Consider the following 10592-nt stretch of genomic DNA (forward strand, 5'->3'; position numbering starts at 1 on the left):
TTCGTTAATCCTGAAGTCACATCCGTGACTCTACACGTAACTGATTGCGAGCTAAAAATTAATCGCGCCTATCACGAAATGAAATGTGAAATTGATAAACTGAAGTTGCTTTGCGGAATTTTATCGCGAAGCTTACTCCCGACCGCGAGATTTACTTGACGAAAATCTTTCCTGCGAAACGCAGAAATAACAACGCGAATGTATGCACGCGAGGAATCTAAAATATTAATATCCGCGATGATTACTAAATCCTTCAACGCGAGCAAAATAATAGCACGTCCGCGGGCATTGGTGCAATTCTGATGGGCCTATGCCCATCAGAATATTTAAAACAATCAAGGGATCACATACCGAATGAATAATCTTGCTGAATAATTTTGCGGGGATCTTACCAAGTTAATTATGTAATTAAAATTATTGCATTTACATAAATATATTTACTGAAACTTATGATCATATGCAATAGAGAGTTATGTAATAATCAAGATATTTATATAGGCACTTAAAAGAGTGCGATCCCCTGATTGTTTTAAACAGTAAATTTCATATACAATGGCACATACGTATTGAGAAAAAATTCGATATTTATGGTTCAGCATTTGTAATTCTATATTATAATTATTATAATATTAGTAATAATATATAACCTCATATATACATGCATATTGTTATTATTATATCTTTGTAGCGATATGAAAATATACAACCGTTAAAAATGTCGAGAATTTTAACGAGATTGATCTTTTTTCTCGGTATGTAAGTGCAAATCATGCAAAAATCTACAAGTAAATCGCATCGATTTCAACGAATCTTATAAATACTCTTCACTCTAACTCCCATCACCTTTTACTCATCAAATCCATTTTTATCACTCACCGAAATACCGGAACTCAGAGCCGGCCACGTTCGGCTTTCCTGTATCTACAACAGAAAGATACATTGCGCTGATTAGATTTACGAGTTCGCAGAATAATGAACGAGTGGATAGTTTGTTAACTCTTCACAATTTAAAGTCACAATTTAAAGATTTTTATTTGATTTTTTATTCACTCCCCCGAACAACTAGGTCTCAATTTGCAAACGATTAAATGTAAGTATATGCGAGAAAAGTTAGAATAAACTCACCTTCGAGCCGACTCTGTTTGGCCCGAACCGAATCCTTCGGTGCAGCATCCGCATGTTCAGCTTTCATATCTGCAACAGAAAGATACATTACGCTGATCAGATTTACGAGTTCACAAAACAAGGAGCAGATAAATAGAGTTTATTAACCCTTTGCTTGAATCACGATTCAACAAATTTTATTTAAAAAACTATGTTTCAATTTTCGATTGCAAATGATTAAATGTAAATGTATGTGAGAAAAGTTAAAAAATTAATTTACCTTCGAGCCGCTCCTACCTGGCGGATGCCGAACCGGATCCTCCGGTACAGCATCCGCATCTGCCGGAGAACTGCAGCTCTCCGGAAACCGCATTCATCGTGTGGTCACCAACTCCACTAAATCTGAAACAAAAAGCGAGTTTTCTGCTTGGTTATATTGGCAGACGTCAAAGTATGAAACTCGAGCCAACGGCTCAAGACAGTACATAGTAATAAGCTTCCTTAAACTCGACAAGAATGAAAAAAATTATTGTTATAACCTCGGGATATTCGAGGGTGCTACCATAATTCAAGACGCAATCTTAGCATCGTGCAAACTTTTAAAATAAGCAACCCCCCCCCGCAACGACAGCCACTCTCGCGGTAAATACCAATTCAGATCGAGATCAAGACCGAGATAGGCGATCGGCATCACGGATACGAGACGGTAATTGAAATTGGCTGCCTTTTTAAGGCAAGATTATTTCGTTCCCGCTTGATTGTCCAAATCGTCGCGCTGTCGCTACACGTCGAACACGACGGGACAGTTCTCGCCGGGATGTAGCCGAACATCCCCCGCTTTCCATAAATTGCGTCGATGTGAACCGCTCGACAAACACGAGTGCCGGTTTTTCTCGACGGGAGGAAGGAGACCACTCGCGCCGATCTCAAGTGGCACCGGGTCCTTTACGCCGTCTTCGTTACGGCGCGTACATTCTCCATCCGTGTGTGCGCGCGCACGCACACGTGGACACGCATATGTGCGTGTCTATGTGTGTGGATGGATGCAGCCAAGGCGGCACACTATGAAAGCGATCGTTGGCCTTTTAGGCCTAATTAGTTGTCGCCTGGCGTCACGTCTCGTTCCCAATCGAGGACCTGGATCAACCACGTCGTCGACGACGACGACGACGACGACACCGTCGTCTGACATCGTCGATCCCTTCGATCTTTCTTTCTCCCCCTTATTCTTTTCCGCTCGCATTTCATGATGTTCGTGCGATTCGCTCCAAGCCACTTTCGCGCGATTTCTTCCCTTTCTTCGGCCGCGAAGAAGATCGGCGTTCTCAGGAGACGCGCGGGCGCGAGCATCGAGAGCAAGGAGGCTCGCAGCGACGCTGCGCGTCCTTAATCGCGTCTTCGCGAGCGGAGATCCTGCGCGCCACGAGACGATCAGGAACGGAATATACGCGAAACCGTTACGAGATGAACGCGCGCACTTCACCTTTTTCGTTCTCTCGAATTTAGGTAGGCGTCGTCGCGGGCCGATTCGGTGCGTCGTTGTATAAGAGCGAGGTCTGTTTTCGGAATCTGTTTTCGGAAGTATTTCGGTGAAAGTGCGCAAGTTATCGAGAGCAGATATCGCCGGGGTGGTGTGTGTGTGCGTGTGTGAGTGACGCCCGCCACTTTCGAAAACGTCATCTTCCTTCGAGATCGAGCGCAAGGTGACACGAAAGAGTCACCGCAACGAGGCTCCGTAAATGTCGCAAAATCGCGAAGCGATTTGTTACAGCCGAGCGGCCTGCGCGCGTTCGGCCAACAAATTCGCCGTCTGTCACGATTCTCCGGAGAAGTAGCTCTCCAAAGTGGAATATTTAGACAGCGGAGCTCGAGCGCGAGCTGCACACGTCTGTGAGACAAGTATTGCGTATCGCGCGATATTACAACTCGATTATCGCAGCGCAATTTCGCCTTTCACCGTATTATCACGCGTTTAATAACGCGCCTCTCGTTTGCGCGTATCTCGCGGCGGTCATTTTCGCCGGCGCGGGTCAGTCGAGAAACAGATCTCTCGCGTGTTCGCGGAGAAAATTAGTCGCGCGCCGGGAAAGGAAATTCGGCGCCGCTTATCGGCCGAAGGTCGAAGGCGCGAACGAAGGTGATCATTAGCTTTTATCGCCGTGTAGTCGTTACCGTGATGCATCCGCCGATTACGCGAATCTTCGGCGCTCCGCGTCGATTATCGCTATTCGTATCGGTGCACGGTTCGCTCCGCATCAGTTTTATCACTACCACCGTGATCAAAAAGTATCCGAACTTTATATTTAAAAATCAAAATTACAATTCAATCATCAAAATTCTTATAGTCTCCTTCAAAGTAGTCCCCATTGCTTGCAACGCACATATGCCAGCGTTTGATCCAGTCCTGGAAACATCGCTCATACGCAGCGATTTTTTTTCTCAGTGTTCTCAGTCGATTCGAAACGCTGCCCGCGAAGTAGTTTTTTCAACAGGGGCAACAGGAAAAAGTCGCAGGGAGTCATGTCGTTGAGTTTTTTTGAGTCAGAAATTCACGCACAAGTGTCGAGGTACGCGATGGTGCGCGTTGTCGTAATGCAAAATCCACGAATTGTTTTCCCACCAATTCCGATCGTTTCTTTCACGAATTGTGTGCTGGCACACAATCCAAATGATATTCCAACTTCATCTGCTATCTCTCGCACAGTCAATCGACGATTTTGGTGCACCGATAATTCTTTCATTTTCTCAATGTGAGCGTCATCCGTTGACGTTGATGGTCTTCCAGAGCGTCGTCTTCAACGGATTCTCGTCCTTCTTGAAACTTCTTAAACCACTCAAACGTATTTGTTCCCGATAAACAGTCATCGCCATAAGCTGTTTGCAACATTTTGAATGCGTTTGTGAACGAAATTTCGCTCGCAACACAAAATTTCAAACAAATCTTTGACTCCATATTTTTCGACATCGTAAAAATCGCCGTGCGCAACAATCTTCACTGACATACTAACAACTGCCACTTTCCTTCAAGCGGCTTGAAGGAACGCTATGATTTTGAGTTGGTACTCAAGAAAGCAAACGGATTTGATTTACAGTTTACCCGCGATTTTTAAAAAATAATGTTCGGATACTTTTTGATAGTATTGGGTGAGTGCAAAAGTTCGTGCGGAGTTTGTGAGTAAAAGTCACACAGTGATTAGGCAAACAAAAATCTTTATTCAATCAATGATATATTCTCCATCGTTTTCTATAATCTTTTCCCAACGTTCTGGCAGCATACGGATGCCTCGATCATAAAAACTGCGCGGTTTAGATTCGAAGAACGAAGAGACGCCGTTTTTTAAGGCCTCCAAAGAGTCAAAGTTTTATACATACGCGCCCGTCCGTGCGGCCGCCGCGCCACACAATGGCACTTTTCAGCCATTTTTTGGACAAATCAATCTGTAGGTCTCAATTCTTGACGTATCGGAATAATTTTCTTTTCTAATGAAAGATTAATTAAACTGAGCAAGGAATTGAAAAAAAAATGTAAATCATTGAAGCCTACGGCTAACCAGCTGAGATATCATCCAAATGACACATGGAATACTCTGGTATGATAAAAATAACAAATTCGGCAGAAAAAAGTTGCAAAAATAATTTGTTTATAACGAAGTTGTTTAAACAATATGTTTAAAAAATGATTGCTTTAAAAATCTGATGCTGCCAATCGATTCCGCTTTGGAAATTAAGTCAAGTGATGTTAAGAAAACACCAGATCAGAGCTACATATTTTGTTGTTCGTGAGGACAATTTTGTTATAACAAATCTACATACTTTGTAACCTTCTTGCGCTAAATATGTTATTTTTGTCACACTAGACGATGTCATTTGGATGATCCCAGCTGAGTTAGTCATGGGCAATAAGGGGTACAGCATTATATGAAATTGTTTATGATTTTTTATAACAAATAGGGGCCCGACTTTGAACATATCATACGTTTTCAACTTATTTGGGTGATATCTTAGGTTGCTTCAATGAGTTAATGATTTACATTTTCTTTTCAGTTTTTTGCTTAGTTTAATTAGTATATGAAGGCAATTATCGAAAATCGACCTCGACTTTTTTCTCACAAAAATAACCTTTCATTAAAAAAGAAAAATTATTCCGATACGTCAAGAATTGAGGCCTACAGATTGATTTGTCCAAAAAGCGGCTGAAAAGTGCCACTGTGCGTCACGGGGCGCTCCGCCATCTCGAGTGACGCGTTTCGGTAGCCGCGGTTCGTAAAACTCCGTATTAAACGAGCCACGGCGAAATAAAACGCCCGTGCGCTCGTGCCCGCTCATGCGGTCAGCCCGCCAAGTGGAACAATGAAATCGCGAGCGGCCATCGAACCGTGGGGCCTGATTTGACTCGTAACGACACCGCCGCGCGCCCAGGTAGAGCTGCGTACGCGCCTCGGAAAGTGGGAGGGGGGGGGAGGAGGAGGAGGAGGAGGAGGGGGCAGAATGCGAAAGTGTCCCGGACACGACCAATATCGCACGCGAGCATCGCGGCTGCCGTGAATTCCCCCGGGAATTGGCGGCGACGAGCAATCGCGCACCTCGCGCAAAAATCAAACGACCGCCAAACGATGCCTGAGCATGCCGTATTAATTTTTCCCAGCGCTGTCCGAACCACCACGCCCCCGTGCACTTGGCCGCGACTTGGTGCGTGCACGCAGGCACGCATTCGCGCGAATATCACACGCACAGACGCAGCTTCTCGCCCACACGTCAGTGGCGGCCTAGATAGGATCTGGATTATATTAGCCGGTTTCCTCGCCGCCGCCGCCACCGCCGCTGTGAGAAGGAGGCCTCTTCTCTCGCTCACGCGGAAAGCAATCCGGTAGCGGAAGGAGTTATCGCGAGCGAGCATCGGCCACTGTCGCCGGTCCGATCCGATCGGATCGGGCTCGATTCGCGATCGTTGTCCGCTCCCGAAACTCGAGAGCCGGCGAATAAAATCGCTGCTCGCGAGGAAAATGCGCGGAGAGATGCGCCCGCGAGATAGGAGAGCACGCGAGAGCGAGTCCTAACTACGCGCTCGCATCGTGTTACGCGCCGTAGAGAGCGCCTCGCCAACGATTTAAACGGCGATTCGATGGCCCCGAGGGAGACAGGGGGTCGCGAGTGTACCTAGTAAAGTTGAGGATAACCGGGGTTGTTAGCGGTTGATGAGGAAACAAGAGACGGCGAGCGCGTTCGCCAACGCGCGGCTAAAGTTGATTCTTACGCATCGACGTTGAGCCGTAGACCTACCTTGATTATCTCTCGGCACGCGTAATGTCTCTCCCTCCCCCTCTCCCCCCTCCCCCCCCTCTCTCTCTCTCTCTCTCTCTCTCTCTCTCTATCTCTATCTCGATCGTACACCGTAAAACCGCGAAATTTTTCGTCGATATCGCGTAACTTTCCGCTCTCGTTTCTCCGCCCAGTCTTTTCTTTTTCATCATCATCCGGTATTTGGCATAGATAACGTAAGTACTCGCGCGTAGATAATTGCGGGGGATTAATTTCGACATAACGATCGCGAGAAGGAGAGAATTGAACGCGCGAGATATGAAAGTGATGGAAGAGGGCCGCGAGGCAGGGGAGAGTCTCCCAACGGTCCACGTTTACTTTCGTCACAGTGCCATTGGCCGGCGGGCATCGTTCACGTTTGCCGAGGATCGTAAAATGACCGTTAATGATTTTATGAATCGATAAGGATCACGATGACTTTCTGCAATAATAATGTTGCCACGCTGTCTACTCGGCGCGATCGATAAGATCAGTAACGATCTCGTCTCGCGCGTTTAAGATCACGCACGCTCGCGGTGCGCGCGATAACCGGTGTAATTTGTAGCATGCGGAATTCGCATCTTTTCGCTCAAGTCGAGCGAGGAATCACCTCGATCGAGGAGTGTGACTAAATAGTAGTCGCGGATGTTCCTCAGGATGGCGCGCGCGCGCGTTGCGCCACCCTCGAAGAAGCGGTGAAGGGACAGCGGCTCATCAGACAAGACGAAAGGCAGCGATGCAGCGCTGATAAACAAATAAGATGCATCTTCAAGACCAACGCACAGTGGGCCAGAATTCCAGAAAAGTGTCAAAAAAATACATTTTTCGACTGTTTCTGGATTTAATAACAAATACATGTCTATTTGATAATATTAATGTCAAACTGATGAAGTGTAAAATGATTTTCCTCTCAGACATATATTAAGGTCGCAGGATATTCACAAAGTTGACGTCTTTAACAAAATGTCACCGATTGTCATATTTAACTGATACAAAAGATATTTTTATCGAATAAAACAAGCTATAAAATAATAATCGTTATTACATAAAGAAATTCTATGACTCTTCCTCTTTCTAATAGTATATAATAAATTATAAAAAAATAATTTTATTACCATATAATAACGCATCAAAACTTGGTTCGCTTGCACGAAAATATCAATGCTATCTTTCAGAGCATATCGATTTTTGAAAACGTACTCGTCGTGACTTTCGTCGATTGGACTTAATCGGTTTTGTAACTGATGCTTCGTACTTTAATATCCCGAAAAGATCGTCTGCTTTTATCTGCTTTTACGACAGCTAGAACAAAATAATTATTGCAATGTTGACAGATACGCAACGTCCCGAAAAATCAAAATACTGGAATTTGAAAACTAGGACTATTTATCGACAAGTCATAATATTAAATACGAATACTGAGACAAATTATCGATACATACACACACACATATATATATATAATGAAAACAACAGATTTTTTGAACACTTTGAATATGTGTACGATTCACACTAACAACTGGTAGTACAAGAATTATGACAATCTCTTTAAGCTATGTAAAATTCTTATCCTTAAACTGTATTATATTTCTTTAAGAAGATTACTACCGCTCATTATATTCAAAAGCAAACTTGCAAGCATAATAATAATAATTATTATTATTATTATAATAATTATTATTACTATTATTATAATTATAATTCTATAATCATAATAAAATTAACGATATTCAATGATTAAATGATATTAATGACATGTATTTGTTTAAATCCAGAAACAGTCGAAAAATGTATTTTTTGACACTTTTCTGGAATGCTGGCCCCCACTGTGCAACAAGAAGCAGCGTGAGTGATAGGATGTGACATGCCGGAAACGCATAAAAATATCGTTTACGTAGGCAACGCATGAGCGATAAGACTTAAGCAATAGCAAAACTTGGCCGATTACAATCGATCGTTCATGCGCGGTAATGAGGATAATCGACTGCGGTTGCTGACTATCTGAATTTTATTGCTCACGTTCTTCGACGTGCTGAACGAATTGATCGACCGCAGTCGAGAATAATTCCCCTCACAGTCTGAGAATAATTCACCGCGATTAGTTGATAGTTTCTTAGTTTCCTCGCTGCTCACGCTCTTCTGCGCGCCCTAAGAGATGAAAAACAATGAAGAGTCCGGGGACCGCCGACGAGAGAGGATTATGAATACACACGCTCGCACGCACGCATGCACACGCGCGCGCGCACACACACCTGCTTCATCGGGATTCGAGCGAAGTGAACGATCTTTCGTACGTACTCTCCGAAGCGAAGTCCGAAGGCGCGATCTCTCCCGCTCTCTCAGCGAGCCTCGCTCCTTCGGCTTCGCCTCGGACCTGATCGGGGCCCACGGCGTCTCATTAGCCGGCGATGTAATTTTCAGGGAGCTGTCCGTTAATCCTCTCTCCTCCTTTTTTCACGCGACTGTCCCTCGCTCTCTCGCTCGCTCGCTCGCTCGCACCGCCGTGCGCCCTCCTCGTCTTCATCCGGCTGTTCCCTTTGATCCGGTCCGAGGGACGCTTTCCGGGATCTTGTCCGGCATCCACGACATCCGATGTCGCCGCCTTCGAGGCGCTCCTCGAAAGCGCCGACAAACTGGTTTCATCCTGTACGTACCGTATTAGCGACATAAAATTCGTGAGCGGCCCGGAATCGAATCGGCCGTGCCGCGCGCGCGCGCACGTGTGTGTGTGTGTATGTGTGTGTGAGTCAGTCAATGAACGCTCGAAAACAAAATTCATAAGTCCGTGGCGTGGGGACCGCCGGTAATTATATCAAGCCGCACGTAAAACAATTTAAACAACAAGCACGCCTGGCCAACGACGAGCTAGTTTCCAACGTTGCGCGTTTCCTCGAGAGATTATCCCGGCGGTCCCGAGGGAAACTTGAATCTCCGTCGCGCGCGAACCGGCCTCGGCGCTCGGAAAAATCGGCCGCTCTTCCCGAACCCGCCATCGCGTCCACATATCGGATGCGCGCTCGCGAGCCCTCTTTTTCTTCGCACGCGGATAAATTGAAACGGGCTCGGGGAGGCCGCGGTGGCATTAATTTAACGCGCCTTCGCTGGGCAATGACCGACGGATGCGCGTTCTAAACGCTTAAAGCTCGGCCGCACCCATCTTCGCCGGTGCGCGCCGCGCGCACCGTTGACACCCGGTGTGTGCCTAAGGACAAGGTTGCTCCATCGTGGCTGTAAATGATTATACGTAACTCGCGACACGTGAGTTGTAGTTACATGTATGCGTACGCTCGTAACGGCGAGAATTACGAGCGGTGCGATACGAGAAAGCGAGCGAGCGAGACGGAGAGGAGGCACCTTGTTCTCTCTCGAGTGATCCGGGCTGAATACTCGCCGAAAACTCGCGTCGACGACCTGGCCCCCCAGGTGTTTACCGATGGACCTCGTCAAGTATCTCGGAAAATATCAGACCTCGGAACGTATCAGCACGCTGCCGTTGGCGCGCACCGCGAGTACTCGTCTTTCCGCTTTATTTATAATTCGACATTGAGGACTTCCGGCCTCCTTTCTCCGCATCGATAAGTCTATCGCGGCTCCGAGCCTCTACTCTGTGGTCCGCTTCAATGAGCGCGACTATTTTCCGCCGCTCATTCAGAGTCACATGGATATCTGAATATCTGGAGTAGATGCGCCGATCTTGCGAGACGCGTGCATTGCCCCGTTCAGCCCTTTTCTCGCGATCATGAGCGTGCAGCTTGAGAAACGCGAGATGTTTCCGCGATAAACTCGCGTGTCCTCTTTCCCCCCTACCTCGCTCTCTCTTCATCGCATCCACGTTAGTTACGGACCTATAATCGTTATTTAAGAAGGCTCGTCTAAACGATCCTGCAAGTGGCTCATCGCGTCGCGACGTACTCGTACGTAACTGTCTCGACGTACACCTCTCGCCAACCTGCGGCGCGGATATTTTAATTCCCCTGCCGCTTGTTTCACCATCAAGTATGGAAGCGAAACGTGCTTCACTTGTGAAAGCTCTCAGCTTGATTACACGCGTATATCTCGTGGAGCTTCGATTCGATTCGGTTCGATTCGATTACCGAAAGTGGTCTCTAATTTGACGCTTCGGCTCTCGCCCCTGTCATCGGCTGGTCTGCCTCTCTTAATGCCCAAGGCTCAAGGCCTTTTAATGACAC

At 46.3% G+C, this 10592-nt stretch overlaps 1 protein-coding gene and 1 long non-coding RNA gene across 6 annotated transcripts in view; one reads left to right on the plus strand and one right to left on the minus strand.

The window, feature by feature from the left end:
• The window catches only part of LOC105188093 (GATA-binding factor A), a 56099-nt gene that overhangs the window by 7651 nt on the left and 37856 nt on the right, over nucleotides 1-10592 (plus strand). The gene's annotated exons all lie outside the window — the stretch shown is intronic.
• Nucleotides 799-10592, minus strand: part of LOC112588537 (uncharacterized) — a 21510-nt gene continuing 11716 nt past the window's right edge. The window contains exons 2-4 of the long non-coding RNA XR_003112908.1: nucleotides 1385-1506; nucleotides 1126-1194; nucleotides 799-921 (exon numbers count right to left, since the gene is read on the minus strand). This is a non-coding gene — a long non-coding RNA (uncharacterized LOC112588537). The remainder of the gene's footprint in view (nucleotides 922-1125; nucleotides 1195-1384; nucleotides 1507-10592) is intronic.

This window comes from Harpegnathos saltator, unplaced genomic scaffold (assembly GCF_003227715.2).
Source record: "Harpegnathos saltator strain DR-91 unplaced genomic scaffold, Hsal_v8.6 scaffold103, whole genome shotgun sequence".
Classification (NCBI taxonomy): domain Eukaryota; kingdom Metazoa; phylum Arthropoda; class Insecta; order Hymenoptera; family Formicidae; genus Harpegnathos; species Harpegnathos saltator.